The following is a 25252-nucleotide window of genomic DNA, read 5'->3' on the forward strand; positions in this document are numbered from 1 at the left end:
AGTCGGAATACTTTCTGAATGCACTGAATGTAGTCCTCCATATGACCCCTGTGTAATATAAAATGAACTAAGGGAGAGGATTTTATTGGTAACTTGAGCCATGTTTTAACATGATCCTTCATCCCTGGGAAATAGGCATGGACAACAGTAGAGATTGGAGGATCAGTTTACAAAACGGATGTTCAGCCTCTTAGTCCACTCAAACAGTACACATTGACCTAACTCAACATCAACGCTCGCTTGAACAAAATACATTTTCAAATGCAACTGTCAACAGCAAAACAAAATGGCACCAGGTATACAGGCCTACATGGAAAATATTGAACGCCTCAATAAGTTAAACAATGTGACATGTGTGACCTGGTCATGTGGCGGTTTATGATCTGTTCACGGGGTTGGTGCCCTTTAGGGTCAAGTCTCTGGGACACCCCGGCACCGAACTCCTCTCGGTCATACACTGAGAACCACCCAGCACCTGGCATCAGCTGGCCTAGCAGGACAGGTGGGGTGACAGTGACCCTGGGACACTGGCCTCATCCCCTAACAAACCCCTTCCTTTAATGACACTAGACTAGAAACAGCTTATGTTACAATCAGAGAGATACTGTTAGCAAGAAGCCATTTCAATCAATCAGTCAATCAATCTATAAATTACAATAACCAGTCCTAGAACCCAAAGTTCAAGCAGAAGCAGAACCAAAGTGTCCAGGAAAAACTCCCAAGTATGAAGAACCCTAGAGAGGAACCAGGCTTTCCATATGTGTATGAGTAAATATCATATTTATGATTCTTGTCATAATTGTTTATAGCTAGGCTATATTACTGATGATTGGAAGTGACCTGCAGAATTCGATAGACCACGTCTCTGCTGTAGTTAAAAAAGCACTGGATGACCTTTCCTATAAATGATTAGTAGAACGTCCAAATATATCCTTTGCGGTGGGCTGTCACCGGCATCAGATTTAAAGCCATGCAATGATGGAAACCCCCCTCCGAGGCCCGTCCTCCCTGGATATGGAGAGATGGAGAGGAGTTGATCTCATCTCATGACGCGACACATGATCTAGGCATCTACGCCAGCAGCCAGATCTTCAGCATTCTCACGTCAATGTCTTAGATTTTTTATGATTATTATATATTTCATCTAAACTACGATTGGACGACAGTAAGCACCAGGGTTCGCTGGGTTCTCATGATGGTGGGTCACGAAGACACAGCATGACACAGAGAGACGTGTTGTGGTCCGATTGGGGATCCAGGGAGAATGTGAGAATGCACCCTCGGTATGGCGCGGCGCAAGGTCACGTTAAGATAAATATACTTAGTGACCTTTTATAGAGTAACGTGTATGATAGCCATTAAGCTATAATCATGATGACGTTGGTCCACACAGTTTCAATATTAAAAAATGCAAGTCTTCTATACTTCTTTCTCTTTTATCATGATTACCAAGTATAGTCAAGGAGAATAAGTAATTATTATTGCAGAAACCCAAACTTACTGTTCTAGAAATGTAAGTGTAGCAATCATTTCTCATTCATTCAATCAACCACAGCTGGTACAAATGACATACAGTTTCAAGTGATTAATATGGCTGTTCTGTCACTGAATCCCTTTCTGGTGAAATGGGCTCAATCTATAAATCTATTTAATACGGATAGGATGCACTGGACATTAATCTTCTGTACATTTTTTATAATGTATTTTTTACCTTTATTTAACTAGGCAAGTCAGTTGAGAACAAATTCTTATTTATAATGACGGCCTACCCTGGCCGAACCCTCCACTAACCCACAAGACGCTGGGTCAATTGTTCGCCGCCCTATGGGACTCCCGATCATGGCCGGTTGTGCTACAGCCCGGGATCAAGCCCGGGTCTGTGGTGACGCCTGTAGCATTGCGATACAGTGCCTTAGAACTCTGCGCCACTCGGTCCCCCCCGGGATGAGATTTTAATAAGGGGGCCCATTGAACAACGCATGGGTGGGTGAACTCTGGGTGAGCTGCTGAACTTATACCTTAAATAACGCAGATAAAAATAAAAGGCTGTACTGTTTCTGGAGATGCCGCTTTTCGGACAACACTGCATGGCACTTAGCAACCTCCTCCAGTGACAAACGCCCCTTAACGTGTGCCGAATACCCAGCATGGCATGCATTCTGCATCTGGTCCTTTCATTACATCTCCTAAATAAGTCCTGCATTACCTCCGCTCGTCTGGACAGTTATAGGAATGGAACGGCGGGTGTGTCCGAATGGTGTAACTATAGAAACAAACAAACCAAGCTTTTTATATAACTGTATAACCCCAATGGTTATTTACTTTATTTCTACGGTTTAAGAAAGTATTTCAGTTTCGCACCAAGCAGGATATGGTTTCCTCTCTAGTTGTCATCCAACCCAGGCAGTACTGTAGTTCATTATGGACCATTAGATTGTTCCAGGGGTTAAATGCTAAGTAGAAATGTTTGCAGTGACTGCCAAAAGAGTTGCGCTGAGTGTATGTGCTGCCTGTGGATGCTGCCTAGGATTAGCCTAGCATTAGCACAAGCCTAGCATTAGCCTAGAGATAGCATTAGTCATAGCTGTTGAGTCACAGTACAGTAACAGTATATAACACATGGCATAGTGCTGACTGACTCATTAGCTTGACTGTACTGTATCAATGGCCTAGTTGTGTGAGGTTTACCTTCTCTGTTCCCTTGGGGCCATGCTCTTAATGATGGCCTTTGGTAAACAGAGAGAGGTTGGGCAGGGGCCAGGGCATTCAGCTCCTGCTGCTGCCAGGTCTCACTTCACCATCCTGGGGACAGGCACACGATGACAGACCCCTAATGACCCATGATGGATGGAGAACAAAGCCGAAGTGTATTCTCAAATCCCCCTCTTTCCTCCCGAGAAGAGATTGGGAATTCCTACTGTCTATGTCATGCTTGACTTTTACAGCAGTTGTTTGTTCCACTAAGGTGAAGTCAAATTGAGGTCCAGGCAGAACCTTATATGACTCATGCTTTCCGGTAATTTTCCCCATCTTCCAAATTTTCCCATTACATCCATCGAGAGTTAAGGACTATAAGGTTCTATCTGCATTTTTGTCAAAATTGAATTATTGCCATAGCCTTGTTCTGTCCAATGTTCTCTATATAGTTATATATAGTACCCATATAGTACTCTAAATACCCCAATTCATGTTGTTAAGATCCAAAGAATACAAGATACAAATCACTGACACCATTCAAGCAATGAGGGTTCGGAACTTTAAAGACAATTATCTCAGAATCATCTTTTTGCAGATATGAACTTAAAGGGGATTTTTTTTACTTTAAACTCGGACAAAACAGAGATGCTAGTTCTAGGTCCCAAGAAACACAGAGATCTTCTGTTGGATCTGACAATTAATCTTGACGCTTGTACAGTCGTCTCAAATAAAACTGTAAAGGACCTCGGCGTTACTCTTGAAACCTGATCTCTGTTTTGATGAACATATCAAGAATATTTCAAGGATGGCTTTAAAAAAAAATCATTGTAACACTGAAAGAAATCAGAAACTTTCTGTCCAAAGATTATGCAGAAACATGTATCCATGCTTTTATCACTTCTAGATTAGACTACGGCAATGCTCTACTTTCCAGCTACCCGGATAAAGCACTAAATTAACTTATTAGTTATTGCTAAACACGGCTGATAGAATCTTGATTGGAACCTAAACATATGAACATATTACTCTACTGCTAGCCTCTCTACTCTGGCTTCCTGTTAAGGCTAGGGCTGATTTCAAGGTTTTACTGCTAACCTCCAAAGCATTACATGGGCCTGCTCCTACCTATTTTTCTGATTTGGTCCTGCCGTACATACCTACATGTATATGCTACGGTCACAAGACGCAGGCCTCCTTACTGTCCCTTGAATTTCTAAGAAAACAGCTGGAGGCAGGGCTTTATAGAGCTCCATTTTTATGGAATGATCTGCCTATCCATGTAAAAGATGCAGACTAAGTCTCAACCTTTAAGTCTTTATTGAAGACTCATCTCTTCAGTAGGTCCTATGATTGAGTGTAGTCTGGCTCAGGAGTGTGAAGGTGAACAGAAAGGCACTGGAGCGACAAACCGCCCTTGCTGTCTCTACCTGGCCGGTTCCCCTCTCTCCACTGGGATTCTCTGCCTCTAACCCTATTATGGAGGCTGAGTCACTGGCTTACTGGTGCTCTTCCATGCCATCCCTAGGAGGGGTGGGTCACTTGAGTGAGTTGAGTCACCGACGTGATCTTTCTGTCCGGATTGGCGCCCCCCTCGGGTTCGTGCCGTGGGCGAGATCTTCGTGGGCTATACTCGGCCTTGTCTCAGGGTAGTAAGTTGGTGGTTGAAGATATCTCTCTATTGGTATGGGGGCTGTGCTTTGGCAAAGTGGGTGGGGTTATATCCTGCCTAGTTGGCCCTTTCGGGGGTATCGTCGGACGGGGCCACAGTGTCTCCCGACCCCACCTGTGTCAGCCTCCAGTATTTATGCTGCAATAGTTTGTGTCGAGGGCTAGGGTCAGTCTGTTATATCTAGAGTACTTCTCCTGTCTTATCCGGTGTCTTGTGTGAATTTAAGTATGCTCCCTTTAATTCTCTTTCTCTCTTTTTCTATCTTTCTCCTTCTCTCTCTCTTTCTCTCTGAGGACCTGAGCCCAAGGAACATGCCTCAAGACTACCTGGCCTGATGACTCCTTGCTGTCCCCAGTCCACCTGGTCGTGCTGCTGCTCCAGTTTCAACTGTTCTGCCTGCGGCTATGGAACCTGTTCACCGGACGTGCTACCTTGTCCCAGACCTGCTGTTTTGGACTCTCTCTCTACCGCACCTGCTGTCTCAAACTCTGAATGATCGGCTATGAAAAGCTAACTGACATTTACTCCTGAGGTGCTGACCTGTTGCACCCTCTACAACCACTGTGATTATTATTATATGACTCTGCTGGTCATCTATGAACATTTGAACATCTTGGCCGTGTTCTGTTATAATTTCCAACCAGCATAGCCAGAAGAGGACAGGCCACCCCTTAGAGCCTGGTTCCTCTCTAGGTTTCTTCCTAGGTTCAGACCTTTCTAGGGACATTTTCATAGCCACCGTGCTTCTACATCTGCATTGCTTGCTGTTTGGGGTTTTAGGCTGGGTTTCTGTACAGCACTTTGTGACATCGGCTGATGTAAAAAGGGCTTTATAAATATATTTGATTGATTGATAATCCCAAGCGCTCACATAATTTTGTAATTTTGTCTCAAGGTTTAAAAATCCTTCTTTAACCGGTCTCCTCCCCTTCATCTGGATTTAACAAGTGACATCAATAAAGGACATAGCTTTCACCTGGTCATGGAAAGAGCAGGTGTTCTTAATATTTTGTATACTCAGTGTATGAATACTCACCTGTGTGCCCAGGGCAGCAAGTAACCACAAATCTGAATGACCCAAGTATGACTTTCTCCACTTTGTAATCAAATGAATGCATCGACAAAGTTTATTATTAGGGAAAATTGACATTCAGAGTAACCTGGCAAAATAATATAAATAAAAATCATTTAATTATATAATCTACATTCTTGTGGAAAAGAAGGTGCTATCTGGAACCTAAAAGGGTTCTCCGGCTGTCCCCATAGGATAACCCTTTGAAGAACCATTTTAGGTTCCATGTAGACCCTTTCCACAGAGGGTTCTAGATGACACCCAAAAGGTTTCTACCTGGATCCAAAAGGCTTCTCCTATGGGGACAGCCGACTAACCCTTTTGGAACCCTTTTTTGTGTAGGCTACCATATAGTGTAGGCTACCACATAAACATTTGTTTTACTTTAGCGTTATATATGTCTGTAAATTCCTAACCATGTCCATGACACCACTTACTTCTGCATACTGCTGTGTACTGTAGCACCACCACCTCGTCGTGTAGGTTGTCTGGTCATATCTGTCACACTGTGTTCACGCCGTGTTTAAAAACATTCTTTGCATTCTCAACAAGTCCATAAAGTTTATAGCTCTTGAACATCTCAAAACCTCTACATCATGGTGTTGATGAATGGCTAGTTACAGCTGCACGGGACAGTTGTGGACAATGCATTCTGGCTGTTCGTGACAGAGGCTGCCTTTACACAGGCAGCCCAATTCTGATTTTTGTTTCACTGAGTGGTCTTCTGACCAATCAGATTAGTTCTGAAAAAGATCTGTTGTGAAAAAATCTGATGTGATTTGTCAATGACCAATTAGTGGAAAATGATCAGAATTTGTCCGCCTGTGTAAACGCAGCCCTAATCACCCACAGTTTTGTACTCAAGTGAGCAAGCTTAGACAGGACTGTTAATAAGTGTGAAGCAGATGCTGAGGATCGGACAGTGAGGAGACAGACAGGATGTTCTGGTGCTCACCACTCAGAGGCTTTTATTTACAATATTAACAGGTGCAGGACAAATTGGCCAATATACGTTGTACAGAAAATAACAAGCAGGACGTTGACAAAGACTTGAAAAAATCAAAGATATTCTCAGTAAAAACTATTCAGGCAACAACTATTTCCCGATAACAAAACTCAGGTATGGCTTTACTCTAGCCAACCTGCTACCTGCCCAGCCTGCTCTCTCCCGGGCAAAGGCAAATTAAGCACCTAAGTACTCTTTCCAGGAACTCCTTTCCACTAGGAATGTTCCAACATGATAGCCCACAATACCTTTCTATCACAAATGCATCATTTCACATGGACATCCCAACATATCATAAACAACGGTTTTCCATCATTTCACATGGACACATTGGGGGTTCTACTAAGCTAACACATGAAATTGTTTTAAGATGGTCATACCAAGGATCGTTTGGATATTTGATTTTGAACTTTAGGTCCCTTGTAGCTATAAAAAACAAACATTATTTGATAAAAATATTGAATTTAAGCTTTACTACTTGTTGGCGATACATTGCAGTGACAATTAATAAAGAGTCTTTCTCAAACCAATCATTTGTTTCTGTGTCATTGTCTAGAAGTCACAGACAATAAGTTAATGGCAAATACTCAGCACCTTCATACTTCACACTAAATTCAGTCACCTCATACTTGGATCTTGTCACAGAAAATCCTACTTCAGTGAACCTATGGGCCCTGGCACTTCTAGTGGAAAACCTGGAACTGTAGGCTACATGAGGGTCAAACCCTGCATCTTGGGGGAAGAGGGAAGGGGACAGTACAGTTGCAGTGGGGTGGAATGTTTTCTTAGTTGTGGATGGAGTGTCCTATATAGCAGAGCTGGGTCTGCAGCTGCTGTCCAGGCAAGAGCCATGCACCCTGCCGGGACGCTGTCTGCCACAGTTACAGTATATTACATGGGAATGTTACATTGCACTGTACTGTGTCGTTGAATGACCAGACTAGCCCACTTGTCCATGCTGTCCCCATTATGTCAGGTATAAAGTTACTGTAATGGCTTACACTCGTGGGAATTGGCCTATATGGATCGGGCGAAATGAAAATGTTTCTTACAGAAGAAATATGGAAAGCGTATGCATAACCATAGTAGCAATTCAAAATGAACAGTTTGGAGATTGAGAACATTATCAGACTAAAATGCGAGGACAAAACAGTCAATGTGACACAAGACTGAATCCAAACATTACAGTGTTGATTTTATGTGCATTTTACATTTACTGCACCTTTCCCCGCATTTGTTGATAAGGAAATCAGAAAAAAGCTGTGGATACATTCAGTAACACGATGAGAATATTCATGGGACATTTGGGGTAGGTACAACATAAGACAAAAAAAAGGAGGAAAAAAAAGTGTTTGAGTGAGAGGACTAACTGGTTTCTTTCCCCAGGTGGCCACACACCTCTCCAAAGTAATCAATGCACTTTTATGACTAAAAGAGTCTTTACCTATAAGGTGCATTTTTTCAGCTTCTCCTAGCTGCTGTTGAGGAACTAGAGCAAGCAGACTTGTAGTTGTGTTGAACACAGCCCTGTATTCCCAGCATCACACAATTACTGTTGTTTACACATTCCAAAAAAGGTCCATTATGAATCAAAATCTGGTCAGACGGGCATCATTTGAAAGCGTGCACTACTGCCAACATGGCCAGCTAAGTTACAAAATGCAGCGGCTGTCTTTTTTGTTGTTGAGTGCTCCAACTCCTTTTTTATCTTGAATGAGTCCTCTAGGAAGTTTTTCTTGGTAAGCCATTCTTACGATCTTACAGTGGAAACAAGGAAATTCAGAGAAGCAGATTGTAATTTTGGTGTGCATAGAATAGTCACGAGTGCATTCGGATGCTTGTTCCACGCCAAGTTTCTTCACAATATGACAAACAGGCTCATTATATTTTTTTATTATTATGCAAAATTATCAACATCTTACAACTACATCAAACATGTCGAACAAAAATAAAACAAAGGTATAAACAAGAAAATACTAAATACATACAAAAAAATATTAAAAAAGTAAAATGTTAAAGTACAATTGTATTCACTGAAAAAAAATGGCATTATAATGATTCAGTAAGATGTTATTCTTTGTTATTCACTATGGATAATGTCTGAACAAGAATAAAAAAAAATCACTATCATTTCAATGGTCTTGTTATCATTGCAATAGTAACATATTATACAGTGCCTTGCGAAAGTATTCGGCCCCCTTGAACTTTGCAACCTTTTGCCACATTTCAGGCTTCAAACATAAAGATATAAAACTGTATTTTTTTGTGAAGAATCAACAACAAGTGGGACACAATCATGAAGTGGAACGACATTTATTGGATATTTCAAACTTTTTTAACAAATCAAAAACTGAAAAATTGGGCGTGCAAAATTATTCAGCCCCTTTACTTTCAGTGCAGCAAACTCTCTCCAGAAGTTGAGTGAGGATCTCTGAATGATCCAATGTTGACCTAAATGACTAATGATGATAAGTACAATCCACCTGTGTGTAATCAAGTCTCCGTATAAATGCACCTGCACTGTGATAGTCTCAGAGGTCCGTTAAAAGCGCAGAGAGCATCATGAAGAACAAGGAACACACCAGGCAGGTTCGAGATACTGTTGTGAAGAAGTTTAAAGCCGGATTTGGATACAAAAATATTTCCCAAGCTTTAAACATCCCAAGGAGCACTGTGCAAGCGATAATATTGAAATGGAAGGAGTATCAGACCACTGCAAATCTACCAAGACCTGGCCGTCCCTCTAAACTTTCAGCTCATACAAGGAGAAGACTGATCAGAGATGCAGCCAAGAGGCCCATGATCACTCTGGATGAACTGCAGAGATCTACAGCTGAGGTGGGAGACTCTGTCCATAGGACAACAATCAGTCGTATATTGCACAAATCTGGCCTTTATGGAAGAGTGGCAAGAAGAAAGCCATTTCTTAAAGATATCCATAAAAAGTGTCGTTTAAAGTTTGCCACAAGCCACCTGGGAGACACACCAAACATGTGGAAGAAGGTGCTCTGGTCAGATGAAACCAAAATTGACCTTTTTGGCAACAATGCAAAACGTTATGTTTGGCGTAAAAGCAACACAGCGCATCACCCTGAACACACCATCCCAACTGTCAAACATGGTGGTGGCAGCATCATGGTTTGGGCCTGCTTTTCTTCAGCAGGGACAGGGAAGATGGTTAAAATTGATGGGAAGATGGATGGGGCCAAATACAGGACCATTCTGGAAGAAAACCTGATGGAGTCTGCAAAAGACCTGAGACTGGGACGGAGATTTGTCTTCCAACAAGACAATGATCCAAAACATAAAGCAAAATCTACAATGGAATGGTTCAAAAATAAACATATCCAGGTGTTAGAATGGCCAAGTCAAAGTCCAGACCTGAATCCAATCGAGAATCTGTGGAAAGAACTGAAAACTGCTGTTCACAAATGCTCTCCATCCAACCTCACTGAGCTCGAGCTGTTTTGCAAGGAGGAATGGGAAAAAATGTCAGTCTCTCGATGTGCAAAACTGATAGAGACATACCCCAAGCGACTTACAGCTGTAATCGCAGCAAAAGGTGGCGCTACAAAGTATTAACTTAAGGGGGCTGAATAATTTTGCACGCCCAATTTTTCAGTTTTTGATTTGTTAAAAAAGTTTGAAATATCCAATAAATGTCGTTCCACTTCATGATTGTGTCCCACTTGTTGTTGATTCTTCACAAAAAAATACAGTTTTATATCTTTATGTTTGAAGCCTGAAACGTGGCAAAAGGTCGCAAAGTTCAAGGGGGCCGAATACTTTCGCAAGGCACTGTATCCTCCTTGTTAAAACATAGGTAGTGTTCAAAACGGTAAATACACGGTAAATACGTATTCATCAAGGTTTCTATCTATCACAGATTAACACTCGTTGAACAAGTGAGTAAGATTTTCACCTTTTTCGCGGAAAACGCAGATATCATCAATAGATGTAGAAACGAGCTCGTTCTGTTCAGAACAACCCAGGGTATGACGCCATGTCATCTTGTAACTGTACATCAAGCTTAGTGATCATAAACGTTGACACTGTATAAGACATGAGTTTTACGATATGGAAATGTGAAGTACACGTTTGGACTAACTGCTGTATGACATCAAACCGGTATATTTATTATAATCCTAATCACCTCGTCTTTCAAAATACACAGAGTCCTCTTTATTTACAGCATCTCCCTCACTCAGACAACAAAAAGATGTTGCACAATTTTTTTTTTGCGCGTGGTGTTCAAATTCACAACCGCTGTCAGTCAAAACCAATACTGAACTGTGAAGTGGAGACCTTGATCTCTGACGTCATGTATATCATGTTACTGTACAGCGACTGCGTCCAATTTAAACGCTTATCAGTGTCCAAATCTGCTATTTTGAACCCGTAACGTGGACACTCCTTCAAATTAGTGGATTTGGCTATTTCAGACACCCGTTGATGACAGGTGTATAAAATCGAGCACACAGTCATGCAATATTCATAAACAAACACTGGCATTAGAATGGCCTTATTGAATAGCTCAATGACTTTCAATGTGACACCATCATAGGATACCACCTTTCCAGTCAGTTCGTCAAATTTCAGCCCTGCTAGAGATGCCCCTGTCAACGGTAAGTGCTGTCATTGTGAAGTGGAAACTTCTAGGAGCAACAACGACTCAACCGCGAAGTGGTAGGCCACACAAACTCACAGAACGGGACTGCCGAGTGCAGAAGCGTGTAAAAATCATCAGTCCTCGGTTGCAACACTCAGTACTGAGTTCCAAACTGACTCTGGAAGCAACGTCAGCACAATAACTGTTTGTCTGGAGCTTCATGAAATGGATTTCCATAGGAGAGCATCCGCACACAAGCCTAAGATCACCATGTGCAATGCCAAACGTTGGCTGGAGAGGTGTAAAGCTCGCTGCCATTGGACTCTGGAGCAGTGGAAACGCTTTCTCTGGAGTGATGAATCACGCTTCACCATCTGGCAGTCTGACGGATGAATTGGGGTTTGGCGGATGCCAGGAGAATGCTACCTGCCCCAATGCATAGTGCCAACTGTAAAGTTTTGTGGATGAGGAATAATGGTATTGGGCTGTTTTTCATGGTTTGGGCTAGACCCCTTAGTTCCAGTGAAGGGAAACCTTAACACTACAGAATACAATGACATTCTAGACCATTTTGTGCTTCCAACTTTGTGACAACAGTTTGGGGAAACCCCTTTCCTGTTTCAGCATGACAATGCCCACTTTCGCAAACAGAGGTCCATACATAAATGGTTAGTCGAGATTGGTGTGAAAGAAATTGACTGGCCTGTACAGACCCCTGACCTCAATCCCATCAACCACCTTTGGAACGCCGACTGTGAGCCAGGCCTAATCGCCCAACATCAATGGCCGACCTCACTAATGCTTGTGGCTGAATGGAAGCAAGTCCCCGCAGTAATGTTCCAACATCTAGTGGAAAGCCTTCCAAGAAGAGTGGAGGCTGTTATAGCAGCAAAGGAGGGACCAACTCCATATTAATGCCCATGATTTTGGAATGAGATGTTTGAACGAGCAGGTGTCCACATACTTTTGGTCATGTAGTGCATGTTTAGAAGGTCCCATTTACCAGATTCTGAACAGGGAGAAGTTCTGGTGGCCACCTTCTTGCCCTGATCACCTCTGATAAGCCCCCCTCCACATCCTCAGAATAGCACCCAGAAAGAGGGTCCACCATAACCCCTTTCTCTTTGCTTTCACCCTTTGACACAAGCATCCGAATCATCCGGCCCTCCTGTAAAAATAAACAGCGTATAAATAGGGGATACCAAGAAGGATCCGAATACATTTGGATCCGGTTCAGTTCAGGGAGAGGATGGGAGGAGGGTAGTATTCTGCCTCCTTTAGCTGGTTGGCGCGAGGCCCCAATGACTGTGGTCAGGTTTGAAGGGTATGAGCCTGCATTCCAGTGCCTCTCCTGCCGTCACAAACTCACCACAAGGCCCAATGCAGCATTTCAGCTCTTAATGGTAGATTAAGATGTAAAAAAAAACACCAGATTGGTCCGTTGGCTGTAGGGACTGGTGTTATCACCTGGCGTTATCACTAGGCAGAACAGGACAGAAGCCCTGGAGACAAGCTTCATATAGCACCTGGAACAGGCCCAAAAACTAGGCACTAGATGGGTGGTCCTATAACTACATTACAGAAGACTTTAAAAAGTATGTATGATCACAATAGTCATAAGTAAGCATTAATGCACAAGACTGTGCATTGTCAGGGAATAACTACACCTCCAGTGGTGTGAGAAGGCACACGGGCCGAAGGAGTTCACCCTGGAGGAGTTTAGATGGAGTGCTAGATAGTCTACGAACACAATGTCCTGGTCCATCCATGTTCCACGGCTATATTCAAGGTGATGATGAGCTAGCTATTGAACACCAGTCTAGCTAAAAGAGCCCTGCTAGAGACTTGAGGGAGTGCTGCACTGCAGTCCCAGGAATGTGTGGCACAGTGTCAGGGAATTCCTGTCTTTTAACGCTGTCACTTTGAAGCGAACGCATTCGCACCTGTAGCCAATGTTTACGCTTACCATAACATGACCGGCTGGACCGGAGGCGGGATGCTGGACAGTTGGCCGGTCAGCAAGAAGAATGACATGTTTGAGACTAGGGACACCTTGTTACAATGACAGCTATTTTAAAAAGGTTTCTTGAAATGTTTTTTTTTCCCCTTGAAAAATCTGAGAGAAGGAAGTGCTGTCTCCACACTTTTAGAAAAACCACAACTAGCTGCAGATGTTTTTGATAGATTTATTCAAATGTACAAACAAGAGAAACAGGTGTTCTAGACAGAGCATTATTTATGGAAACGTCTTCTGGACTCCTTAGCTTTTTACATTTGATTTGTGTCAAGATTTCCGACTTGATGCATGAAAAAAGGAAGTAGAATTTCACACACTACATTGGGATGTTTGTGAATGAGTGTGTAGAAAGAGGAGAAACTATCCTGTAAAGGAAACAGTTTGGAGTTCTCTCCTGTATCCCACCTCTCCCAGCTGTTTCTTTCCAATCCGTCATAGCTAGGCTATATCACAGTATCACTTTCATTTCCCCTGGATCACGAACCAACACTGCTATCTTCTTGGCTTGGACTGTCTCTAGCCCTGGCCTCCCTTTCCTCTCCTTTTGGTTGTTGTGTTTTACTACGTGTAAATTATAGCATATCTGCTGCTATTAGCATCATCCAGAGCAATCCACCCATAAGCCTTTTAGGATGTCGTCTTGGATGGAGATGCAGTGGATTGGCTTGATAGCCTGGTTTCTAATTCATGAGGGTATTAAACAGGTGGCCTCGCAATAGCAGGGTCCAGTTCACTGTATGTTGGGGACCAGGGCTGCATTTAGCAGGGCTCAACATTGTGAAACGTTCAGAAATATATTTTGCAGAATAGACATGCCTCTGTGAGATGCGGAATCAGGAATCACGTCAGCTCTAATCAGGACATTTCTATCTGAAGGGTTTCCACAACGTTTGGCTCCTGAACGAGGCCCAGATGACACGAGGGGAAGTTGAAGAACATGAATAAAACACAAGCTTCATGCTGAGTAGGATTTAGATCGCCCAATAACAGACATATTGTGACACATTCACTACATTTATCTAGCTACTTACATCAAAAACAGCCAAAAAGGATGTAATCAAATCCATGCAAATAAAATGTACAGAACATGACGATGGAAGTATTGCCGTTTTTTCAAAAAGACAAATGAATTGACAATATAGCTTGAGGGGGAATGTGAAAAATCTGCAGAAAGATTTGAAACTGATTTCCCAAAAAATGTATCTTGGAAACAGAGATGTTAACAATTTTAAGTTCATACATGACCTCATATTTCATATGACTTCATATGAGTTTATGTAAATAAATAAGGCAGCTTTCTAGAATGCCCTTCAAGCCAATCAGAAATCAGTATTTAACAATGCCATGGTATAAATCTTAAGTAAATCAGAATAACAACATGAACACATTCTGACACTGCTACTCTCCCCTAAAGACATACATTCCTATCTATACTATATACACACACACAAGAGACATGGACCCTGTGACGCAGGGCATATGTTTAGAATTTAAATGAATGAATCAAAATTAGGCGTATTAACTCCGAAGGCTGCGATAACAAAAATACAGTATAATAAAAGTCAATAATAAAAGTGAAATTTAACTTAGCATTTCCATTCCTGAGATATAAAAGACAACAATAGTTAAACTGTTTATAGACAGAGAAAACATCAACTTAATCAACTAGCCTATATAATATGAATTGAAAGAAATACTTTGTTTTCAGGCGTCTCCGATGACTTGACCTTTGACGTCACGTTTTATCTTCCGCCTAAAGAACACAAAGAAAAACAACGTGGAAGTCAGCATGAAGTCAGTGGGTCACTCACGATTCAAATGATTCATTTTGTTGTGCAGAACAGTTATTCATCTGTAAAGCACTTAGCTTCAACCTTTGCTAATCCTGCTTTGTAATCGATGGAGCGTCACGATGGGGGAGATCAAACTGGGCCACCTTTCAGGGCTTTTTAACTTTCTCCTCAGTTTCCTCCATCTATATTTCTACCTGGCAGTTTCCTCCATCTATATTTCTACCTGGCTGGATTGTCCTGGACAGTTGTGTCCTTAGTCATTCTGCGACACCACTGTCCTGGCTCTCGTCACCTGTAATCCCCTGCCGTGCCTTCTGCTTTGACCATGTTTACGTGGCCTTTGACCTTTGACACCTGTGCTGAAACATCTGTTTGAGGGACAGGATACCGGACATGGGAAAAAAAAAAAAACTCTATTGAATTGATTTATGATGACCCTTTTATGGATTCTTCGAACCGGTGTATGCCCCCTAGGTGTGAAGACCGTGGAGTTGAGGTGGTTCAACTCCTTAAAAAGCCATTGATGACTTAGACTAGATTAACTTTTAGATTGACAGAAAGCTGAGTGTACAGATTTCATACATAAAACTCCTACATACCCAAATACGAATTGAAGGCAGCTCACAGGTGTTCATTGGATATGGATGGTGTGCAGTCTATAGTACATGACCAAATCAATGAAAACCGACCATGCTGTAGGAGTGTCTCATCCTCACAGCTCCTATATCCTGCCGTTGCACTTTCAAATGTGACCCCCCGGTAATCTCAAATGCATGCAATAAAAAGGAGACCAGGTAACAGAGAACAGCTTAATGTGATTACTAAGAGGCTGATTGCATATTGCAGAGCTTATGTGATTACTAAGGGTCTGATTGCATATTGCAGGACAGGTGAGCTCTCGCACAGCTCTGTAAAGTGGCTGGGCTAAACTGAGCTAAAGTTGAGCCATATAGGAACAGATAGGGATCTGTGTGGAGAGAACTCCCAGTTAGGCAGTTACTATAGTGAAGGAGAAACCTAGTCACTGAAAGGCTTGACATTCCACTGGGGATTTAGTGACTCTGGGGAAAATGCTACTAAGGCTAACCTGAGTCCAGCGAGAGACTACCACCTCCTCAATCTGGTCTCTGAACAATAGCTCAAATGTTGGGTTACAAAAGTAGTGATTACAATTGATTAGATTGCTCACATTGTAGTAAGGCCTAGGAGTCAAGTGTTTGAACTGTAGCTGTTAACGGATAGTAATAGACCAAAACCTCAACCGGTTTTCAGTCTCATTACCTACAACCTGCATAAACCTGTTTACTACCTTCACCTTTACCCCCCTCTAAAAACAGGTGGAAACTAAGTGAAATCCGAAATCCTTTCTGTCCTAAACGGACTATATACCTGTTTTATTATTGCTTTATGACATCACAGAGGGAAAGTTTCAAACATGACAATTTATCACCGCTCTTTCCATCTCCTCTGGGCTTTTACAGCGTGCAGTAAAGCAGATCTGGCCTTTTGGAAACGTCCACTCGTCATCACAACGGTCTCCTCTAAACTACCTGTTCTATGCAGTCAATATTCCTACACTGCATGGTAGAATACAATAGAACTGTAATTGTCCATTTTGTCAGAAGACGTTTCCATAAAGACGTTTTTGGAAACACTTTGAATGAAAGGGCAATGCATGTGTCTAAGCTAATTACCTACCTATTAGTATGGGCATGTAAAAACAGCAAAATAACCGATGAGAGAAAATAACTAGGGACGCAAAACCTGTTTGATCTGACAGATTAACAACTGAAAGGTTAAGTGCTGAAAAGTTTAATAGCTAATCGTAATATCTTTTAGGTCAAAGCAATTCAGCGCTTCACTACATATTTAGTATGCAGTTGTTAATATCAATGGGAAAGCTTGCTGAGGAAGAACACAACCGCAAGTTCATTTAATTCTACAATGTTTCTTCTAATAGGTTTATGTGCAATATAACAACAAAAGCCAAATTCATCAGTCATGAATATGCACAGCCCTGCGTCAACTTGCATTACTATTTCTCAACTAGTAACATTTCACTATCAAACATCTCCATTTTAAAACCATAAACACACATCAAAATGTAGCAATAGTGTAACATACCTAAAGCGTTCATTTAAAGTAAACTGTTCTTACACCTGGAGAGTGGGGAGAAAAGTCCCCCAACTGAGATGACAAACACACTGAAAGACACAGGCATATTAAGCCGTGGTGTGACTCGTCAGTTTGGGCCTGAGGAAGGAATGTTGGAGGTTGGAGCTGATGCTTGAGGCGATACCAGCAGGTGAATGTCCATCTTTCACCAAGTCTCTGATCACAGTAGGCCCAGAGGCCCGGAGAGTAGGTTCGACCCAGGAGGAGTGGACAGGAATGCTAAAACAACCAATTTTGTTGGATGGGGACACCGGCTGAAAATACAACAAGCAGGGGATGGTGACAGGTCTATCGCTTACATACTATTGAAGTCACAGACGGTATTGCATTATGGGGATGGACATTAAGCTGTTATGGCTGCTGCTCCTTCCAAACAGTGTGCCTCCAGGACAGAATCTGACCACATGGGGACTGTCAATGAGATCAGAACGATGACTGGTTTGGTACTATGACTTCAGTCCATCCAGAGATAGTAAGATAGTTGGAAATACCATATTCTCTCTTGACTGATGTAGAGATTTGGTTATGGCTCATGAGAATAGAAATACCATGTCAGGAACTAAGACTAAATCCATCCACAGTACTTATTGCTTTGTACATAGAAAGGTGACAGTATGGGCATCACCAGGGCCCAGTTATCTATCTGGATTTCACCTATCGGATAGGATTAACTGCATAGAAATAGAATGAATAGAACAGAGTAATTATTGACTTGAATTGGGAACACCCGTTCTATTAATTTAAATCGTATCCAATTGCCAAAATCCGGCTAGATAACTTTTGAAAAACTGAGCCCAGGGGCTCTAGAGGAGCTGAAAGGATCGGCCACTTCCCTAATCCGGCATTTAGCAGGCGGACTCAATTCCCCGGAGATTATCTGGATAATCCTGCCCCAGGGGAATTCTGTTCAGTAAACAAAGCCCGACATTAGTTCTGCTGACTACTAGAGACGTTCGACTAACTGCACCTCCCAACAAATGATTTTCTGAACTCTTAGTAGGTACTCAAAGCTGACTGTTTGTAAAACAACTGGAAGTGACAGATGGTGTTGGTCAGAGGAACTGTAAGGGTTTTGTTCAATGACTGGATTATTGTCCTTCATTGTTAGTCTAGGATACCGGATTTCTACTACAGAGTATAGGTACAGATGTAGGATCTTAATTTGATCACCCTGTTGCAGGAGAACTTTCCTGCAATGCAGGACATTTAAAACTCGTGGACTATTTGAGGTTCAAAAAGGCTAAGTAATTCCACAATGAAATTTCAGACTTGATTTTCCCTTACGAAATATGTAATTACCCTTACAAAAATGTAGATGAATTATAATCCACATTTCCTGTTGCAAACTGTCTCAAATTAAGATCCGACATCTGCAATAGACTGCCCTTTGGCCTGGTCTCCTTTGTAAAGCTCAGTGGAACATCCAGATGCAATAATAGAATAGAGTAGTAGCCTCTATCTCTAGGAATAGTGTCTGGGCAAAGTGGGCATCACATCATAGCATGCTACCAGATCACACACACAATGCAATGAAGATAGGTGCTATTTGGAAAACCCTGTGTCGAACACTATTTAGAGAGCTATGGAACCTGGGTGACCTCTGACAAGCTATGCTACCAAGGTGTAAATACCATTTCCATGTAGCATATCAAACTTATAGCCATATTATTTTATTGCCATTGCCATTCTATCGTCTGCGTTCCTTTGTTGACAGACCGGTATTATTATTATTATTATTCAGCTCCTAAAGCGAAGTCAATAATGGTGTGTGTCTTACAGCACTTGGCAACCAGCCGTCTGCTAGCATGGCGGGAATACAAGAGAGAGAAGGGAAAATGTGACCGCTACGGTGGAACTCTTGGGAAGAGTCTAAAATAAACACTCAAAAAAGGTCAGAGGTCACCGTCCTCTGACATCCATCCATAATGGGTTAGGTAGAGGGTATGGTGAACAGTGAAATTGTAAAAGTGAGTTCTTAAGAATTATTTTCCTTTACCTGGCTGTGTGTGTGTGTGTGTGTGTGTGTGTGTGTGTGTGTGTGTGTGTGTGTGTGTGTGTGTGTGTGTGTGTGTGTGTGTGTGTGTGTGTGTGTGTGTGTGTGTGTGTGTGTGTGTGGCATCTGTATGTTTATAGGTGCAATATGCAGAAATCGCTCTGCCATTTCCTGGTTGCTAAAATTCTAATAGTTTGCCTAATTTTAGTTTATGTGACCAAACAGGCAATGTATAGTGTAGAGAATCATTATACCATCTAAATCGCTGTGAAATATCTTATGAAAATACAAAAAATATGTTGCTGTTTGAAGCCGGTGTATGAAACAGAAAGTAAAATTCGCAACTACGAAAGGTAAGAACGGGAGTATAGAAATAATGCACCTAGAACATATCTACCACTTCTTAGAGTTGAGAATGACACATTTCTATGTGAATTTTGTCGTGTCCCCCAAACAGTTACATATTGCAGCTTTAAGTGTGTGCAGGTCTAGATGTTCCTTGAGGACAATTCCCTCTAGCTCAACCTCTGCATGGACATGTCTCAGTGACCACTAAAGAATGTGGGTGTGTCTCCTAGGACACAGGGAGTACATCACTCTCCTTGTGGTCAACGTATACCCTTTAATTAGGTTGCGCTGACCTCTGACCTTTTCACTTAGCTCCCACCGCAAAGGGTCACTGAAGGTTAAGGAACCCAAGCAGGAAGTTGGACCGACCCCACCTAGCTGTTTTGTGATGTGGAGACAAGTTCAGGAAGTGAACACGTGAGATGTGTGTGGTATTATACAAACTAGATCTGACTGATCTCTGGACCAGATAGCAGTGGTAAATGCACTGCCGATATGACTAATGGGTTGGGGCATGGTTTTAGGTCACATAAAGGAGAGATACTTCCTTTCATAAAGAGAGGCACAGTATAGTGTGTAAAAATATCACAGACCAGGGCTAGCAATAGATACTCAAATCAATGTCTCAATTATACTCCCTTGTATTCTACAGAAAGCTAATGAACAAGGCTAATCAGCTTACTACGCAACAAGAGTTTGATAGCAACGGAAGGCTATATTTTAGGCGACTATATGAGTTTGGTGTGATATGTGATATGATAAAACAGCTAAACTATAATTCAAACACAGCGAGAGAGAGAGAGAGAGAGAGAGAGAGAGAGAGAGAGAGAGAGAGAGAGAGAGAGAGAGAGAGAGAGAGAGAGAGACAGTGGTTGGAGAAGGAGGTTGGAGTTCCTTATTGGTTATAGATAGCTCTCAAGCATCTGTTTGACTTGACCCCATTTGTCAAGGTTAACATTGGTGGAGATCCATAATAGTCAATGAGCCAAACTGTATCTAAACTAGCTAAGGGGTTATCTGAATTTTGTCTTTGATTGACTTGTATACTTAGAGTTGTTACAGCAAACAACTACCACTAAATCAACTGGCTGAACTAGCAAATGTCTATTTCACTCAGTTATTGGCTTTTTCACAAGATTAATTTGACACCCAGGTTGCTCTGACCTCTGCCACAGAAAGGGATAGTGTTTCAATAGCGAGCAGCTAGCTAGCTACATTAGCTACATTCCACCCACACTAGCAGCTGTGTACTGTACTGTGAGGCAGGGCTGCCTCCTAACGTTTAAATATAGTAATGGTTAAATATACTAATGGTTTCACTAAGTGTTGGTAAAAAAAAAAATGTTTTACTGGAAAAGGGCAAAGGGCTACGACCAGGTTATGACAGATGCAAAGCTAACAGGAAGCCTTGGGTGAGCCAAATGTTTATAATAGATTAAATAGCACCTGTACGTGGCCCTCTTGTAAATTTACCCTCTTGCATTCTAAACACATTTAGATCGTCCGAAACACGCCTGACCACTAAAGCCAAAGGAAAAGACAGCTGAGTTGTAGGAAGTGTTTCTGTTTCTGCCTACCAACCAAAAGTGAATATACTCCCATGTGGAATATTTATTTATTTATTTAACCTTTATTAAACTAGGCAAGTCAGTTAAGAACAAATTCTTATTTACAATGATGGCCTACCAGAAGGCACAAGTCCTCCTGTGGGGACAAGGGCTGGGATAAAAATAAAAAATAAATATAGGACAAAACACACATCAGGACAAGAGAGAAAACACAGCACTACATAAAGAGAAACCTAAGACAACAACACAGCATGGTAGCAACACAACATGGAAGCAGCACAAATCATGGTACAAACATTATTGGCACAGACAACAGCACAAAGGCTAAGAAGGTAGAGACAACAATACATCACACAAAGCAGCCACAACTGTCAGTAAGAGTGTCAAAGATTGAATAAACAGTGCATTCGAAAAGCATTCAGACCCCTTAACTTGTTCCACATTTGTTACTTTACAGCCTTATTCTAAAATGGATTACATTTTTTCCCCTCATCAATCTACACACAATATCCCATAATGACAAAGCGAAAACAGGTTTTAGAAATGTATTAGGAAAATAATTTATTTACATAAGTATTCAGACCCTTTTCTATGAGACTTAAAACTTTGCTCAGGTGCATCCTGTTTCCATTGATCATCCTTGAGATGTTTCTACAACTTAATTTGAGTCTACCTATAGTAAACTCAATTGATTGGACATGATTTGGATACCTGTCTATATAAGGTCCCACAGTTGACAGTGCACGTCAGAGCAAAAACAAAGCCATGAGGTAGAAGGAATTGTCCGTAGAGCTCTGAGACAGGATTGTGTCGAGGCAGAGATCTGGGGAAGGGTACCAACAAGACTCTTCCTAGAGCTGGCCACCTGGCCAAACAGAGCAATCGGGTGAGAAGGGCCTTGGTTAGGGAGGTGACCAAGAACCCTATGTTAACTCTGAACTCCAGAGTTCCTCTATGGAGATGGGAGAAACTTCCAGAAGGACAACCATCTCTGCAGCACTTCACCAATCAGGCCTTTATGGTAGAGTGGTCAGAAGGAAGCCACTCCTCAGTAAAAGGCACATACATGACGGGCCACTTGGAGTTTGCCAAAAGGCACCTAAAGGACTCTCAGACCATGAGAAACAAGATTCTATGATTTGATGAAACCAAGATTGAACTCTTTGGCCTGAATGCCAAGCGTCACGTCTGGAAGAAACCTAGCACCATCCCTACGGTGAAGCATGGTGGTGGCAGCATCATGCTGTAGAGATGTTTATCAGCAGCATGACTGTGAGACTAGTCATGATCGAGGGAAAGATGAACGAAGCAAATAACAGAGAGATCCTTGATGAAAACCTGCACCAGAGCGCTCAGGACCTCAGACTGGGGCGAAGGTTCACCGTCCAACAAGACAACGACCCTTGGCACACTGCCAAGACAACGCAAGAATGGCTTCAGGACATGTCTCTGAAGATCGTTGAGTGGCCCAGCCAAAGCCCAAACTTCAAACTGATCAAACATCTCTGGAGAGACGTGAAAATAGCTGTTCAGCGACGCTCCCCATTCAACCTGACAGAGCTTGAGAGGATCTGCAAAGAATGGGAGAAACTCCCCAAATACAGATGTGCGATGCTTGTTGCGTCATAACCAAGAAGACATGAGGCTGTAATCGCTGCCAAAGGTGCTTCAACAAAGTACAGAGTAAAGGGTCTGAATACTTGTGTAAATGTTATATTTCAGTTATTAGAATTTTTTTAATTCAAGGGGTGTACTTAAAACCTGTTTTTGCTTTGTCATTATGGGGTATTGTGTGTAGATTGATGAGGACAAAAAAAACTATTTAATCCATTTTAGAATAAGGCTGGAACGTAACAAAATGTGGAAAAAGTCAAGGGGTCTGAATACTTTCCGAATGCACTGTACATGTAGATGTACAGTACTAGTCAACATTTGACACACCTACACCAACTTTTTCTTTATTTTAACTATTTTCTACATTGTAGAATAATAGTGAAGACATCAAAACTATGAAATAACACATATGGAATCGTGTAGTAACCAAACAAGTGTTCAAAAATTCGAATTATTGGCATTCTCTCAACCAGCTTCACCTGGAATGCTTTTCCAAACGTCTTGAAAGAATTCCCACATATGCTTGCCTAGCTGTTGGCTGCTTTTCCTTCACTCTGCAGTCCAACTCATCCCAAACCATCTCAATTGGGGTGAGGTCGGGTGATTGTGGAGGCCAGGTCATCTGCTGCAGCACTCCTTCACTCTCCTTATTGGTCAAATAAGACACTATCAATTATCATTTGTTTTTCAACAGGACAATGACCCAACACACCTCCAGCCTGGAGGTGATATGGTCTAATGTTGCTCGTTTTTCTTGGCGTTTTTCTTGGCCCAAGCAAATCTCTTCTTCTTATTGGTGTCCTTTAGAAGTGGTTTCTTTGCAGAAATTCGACCGTGAAGGCCTGACTCAAGGAGCCTCCTCTGAACAGTTGATGTTGAGATGTGTATCTTACTTGAACTCTGTGGAGCATTTATTTGGGCTGCAATTTCTGAGGCTGGTAACTAATGAACTTATCCTCTGCAGCATAGGTAACTCTGGGTCTTCCTTTCCTGTGGTGGTCCTCATGAGAGCCAGTTTCATCATAGCGCTTGATGGTTTTTGTGACTGCACTTGAAGAAACTTTCAAAGTTCTTGAAATGTTCTGGATTGACTGACCTTCATGTCTTAAAGTAATGGACTGTCGTTTCTCTTTGCTTATTTGAGCGGTTCTTGCCATAATATGGACTTGTTTTTTTTTTTTACCAAATAGGGCTATATCTGTATACCACCCCTACCTTGTCACAACACAACTGATTGGCTCAAACTCCACAAATTAACAAGGCGCACCTGTTAATTGAAATGCATTCCAGGTGACTACCTCATGAAGCTGGTTGAGAGAATGCCAAGAGTGTGCAAAGCTGTCATCAAGGCAAAGGGTGGCTACTTTGAAGAATCTCAAATGTAAAATACATTTTGATTTGTTTAACACTTTTTTGGTTACTACATGATTCCATATGTATTATTTAATAGTTTTAATAGTAAAAATAAAGAAAAATCCTTGAATGAGTAGGTGTGTCTGGTCCTGTATATGTCAATAGATCCACTGCTAGACCTATCCCACTACAATCCGGCCTGGATCAGCACTACAAATAGAGGCAAACAAACAAGGTGTGAGGACTTACAGAGAAATCAACCATCTGTGATGGATGCAGCACAGTAACGTCAAACAGTGGAGGCTGCTGAGGGGAGGACGGCACAAAAATAATGAATGTAATGGAGTCAATGGAATGGTATCGAACACGTGGTTTCCATGTGGTTTATACCATTCCAATGACTCCATTCCAGCCATTACTATGAGCCTCCAGTGACTTCAATGTAGGAGGGGACCCAGGCCAGTGTGTGTGTGTGTGTGTGTGTGTGTGTGTGTGTGTGTGTGTGTGTGTGTGTGTGTGTGTGTGTGGAGCCCAGCCAGCATAGGGCGTGTCTGAAGGCCTTTAACTCATTATCTGAGCATCAAAGGGAAGCTTTACTCTGCATCTCTCAACACACTGGCTGAGTAGAAACAGAGACAGGGAGGCAATTCAAGACCTTCTGTGTTGCGCTGGTTTAAATAAGTAGGGCACAAGGGATTAAAGAAGGGGTGTACGAAATGTTGAGGGTAATGGCTTTACAAAATGAGATGTGGGGTGTCATTTGACAGTGTTGTGTGATAAACAATGACTATGAAGATGCTCATTATGTGGTCTTTCAGTCAGTAATGGAATTTAGGGATTACAAGTTGACATCAGGTCAGGAATTCATGTCAAACCAGATGCATGCATTTCATGATCAAAGAAATGTGTTTTGAACAACAGTGGCTAACAGTAACATCCAGAGGCTGTATATAACAGTATCACATTAAAAAACTAGACGCCAGAGACACCATTTTGTCATAGGGCTTTTGGGATCCTCAGACAGTTACAGTAAGTACCATCAACACTGAAACCTGACTCCACGCTCTCCACCTTCAAACTTCGGTAACAGGCAGCAGTCAGCCACCAACACAAACATGTGTGTTTTAATCTGATTCAAACCCAATAAGTGTTTCATCTCATGGCTATATACTGTATTAACTAGGTAATTGTCAGAATAGAGGACTACTTGTGCTATGTGAGCCACACAATACGACCTAATACTAATCTAATATAACATTATAAATATCAGTCTGTAGATACATGCAGCTGTTGTCATATTACACAACCTGAGCTGGTCTATTGTTGAATGATTCTCAG

At 41.9% G+C, this 25252-nt stretch overlaps 1 protein-coding gene across 1 annotated transcript in view; it reads right to left on the reverse strand.

Annotated features, from left to right (window-relative positions):
• Window positions 1-13223: 13223 nt before the first annotated feature.
• LOC139374121 (rho GTPase-activating protein gacJ-like) overlaps window positions 13224-25252 on the reverse strand; it is a 29793-nt gene continuing 17764 nt past the window's right edge. The window contains exon 10 of the mRNA XM_071115119.1: window positions 13224-14823. The gene's annotated coding sequence lies outside the window, so the exon portion shown is untranslated. The remainder of the gene's footprint in view (window positions 14824-25252) is intronic.

This window comes from Oncorhynchus clarkii, chromosome 19 (assembly GCF_045791955.1).
Source record: "Oncorhynchus clarkii lewisi isolate Uvic-CL-2024 chromosome 19, UVic_Ocla_1.0, whole genome shotgun sequence".
NCBI classification, from domain to species: domain Eukaryota; kingdom Metazoa; phylum Chordata; class Actinopteri; order Salmoniformes; family Salmonidae; genus Oncorhynchus; species Oncorhynchus clarkii.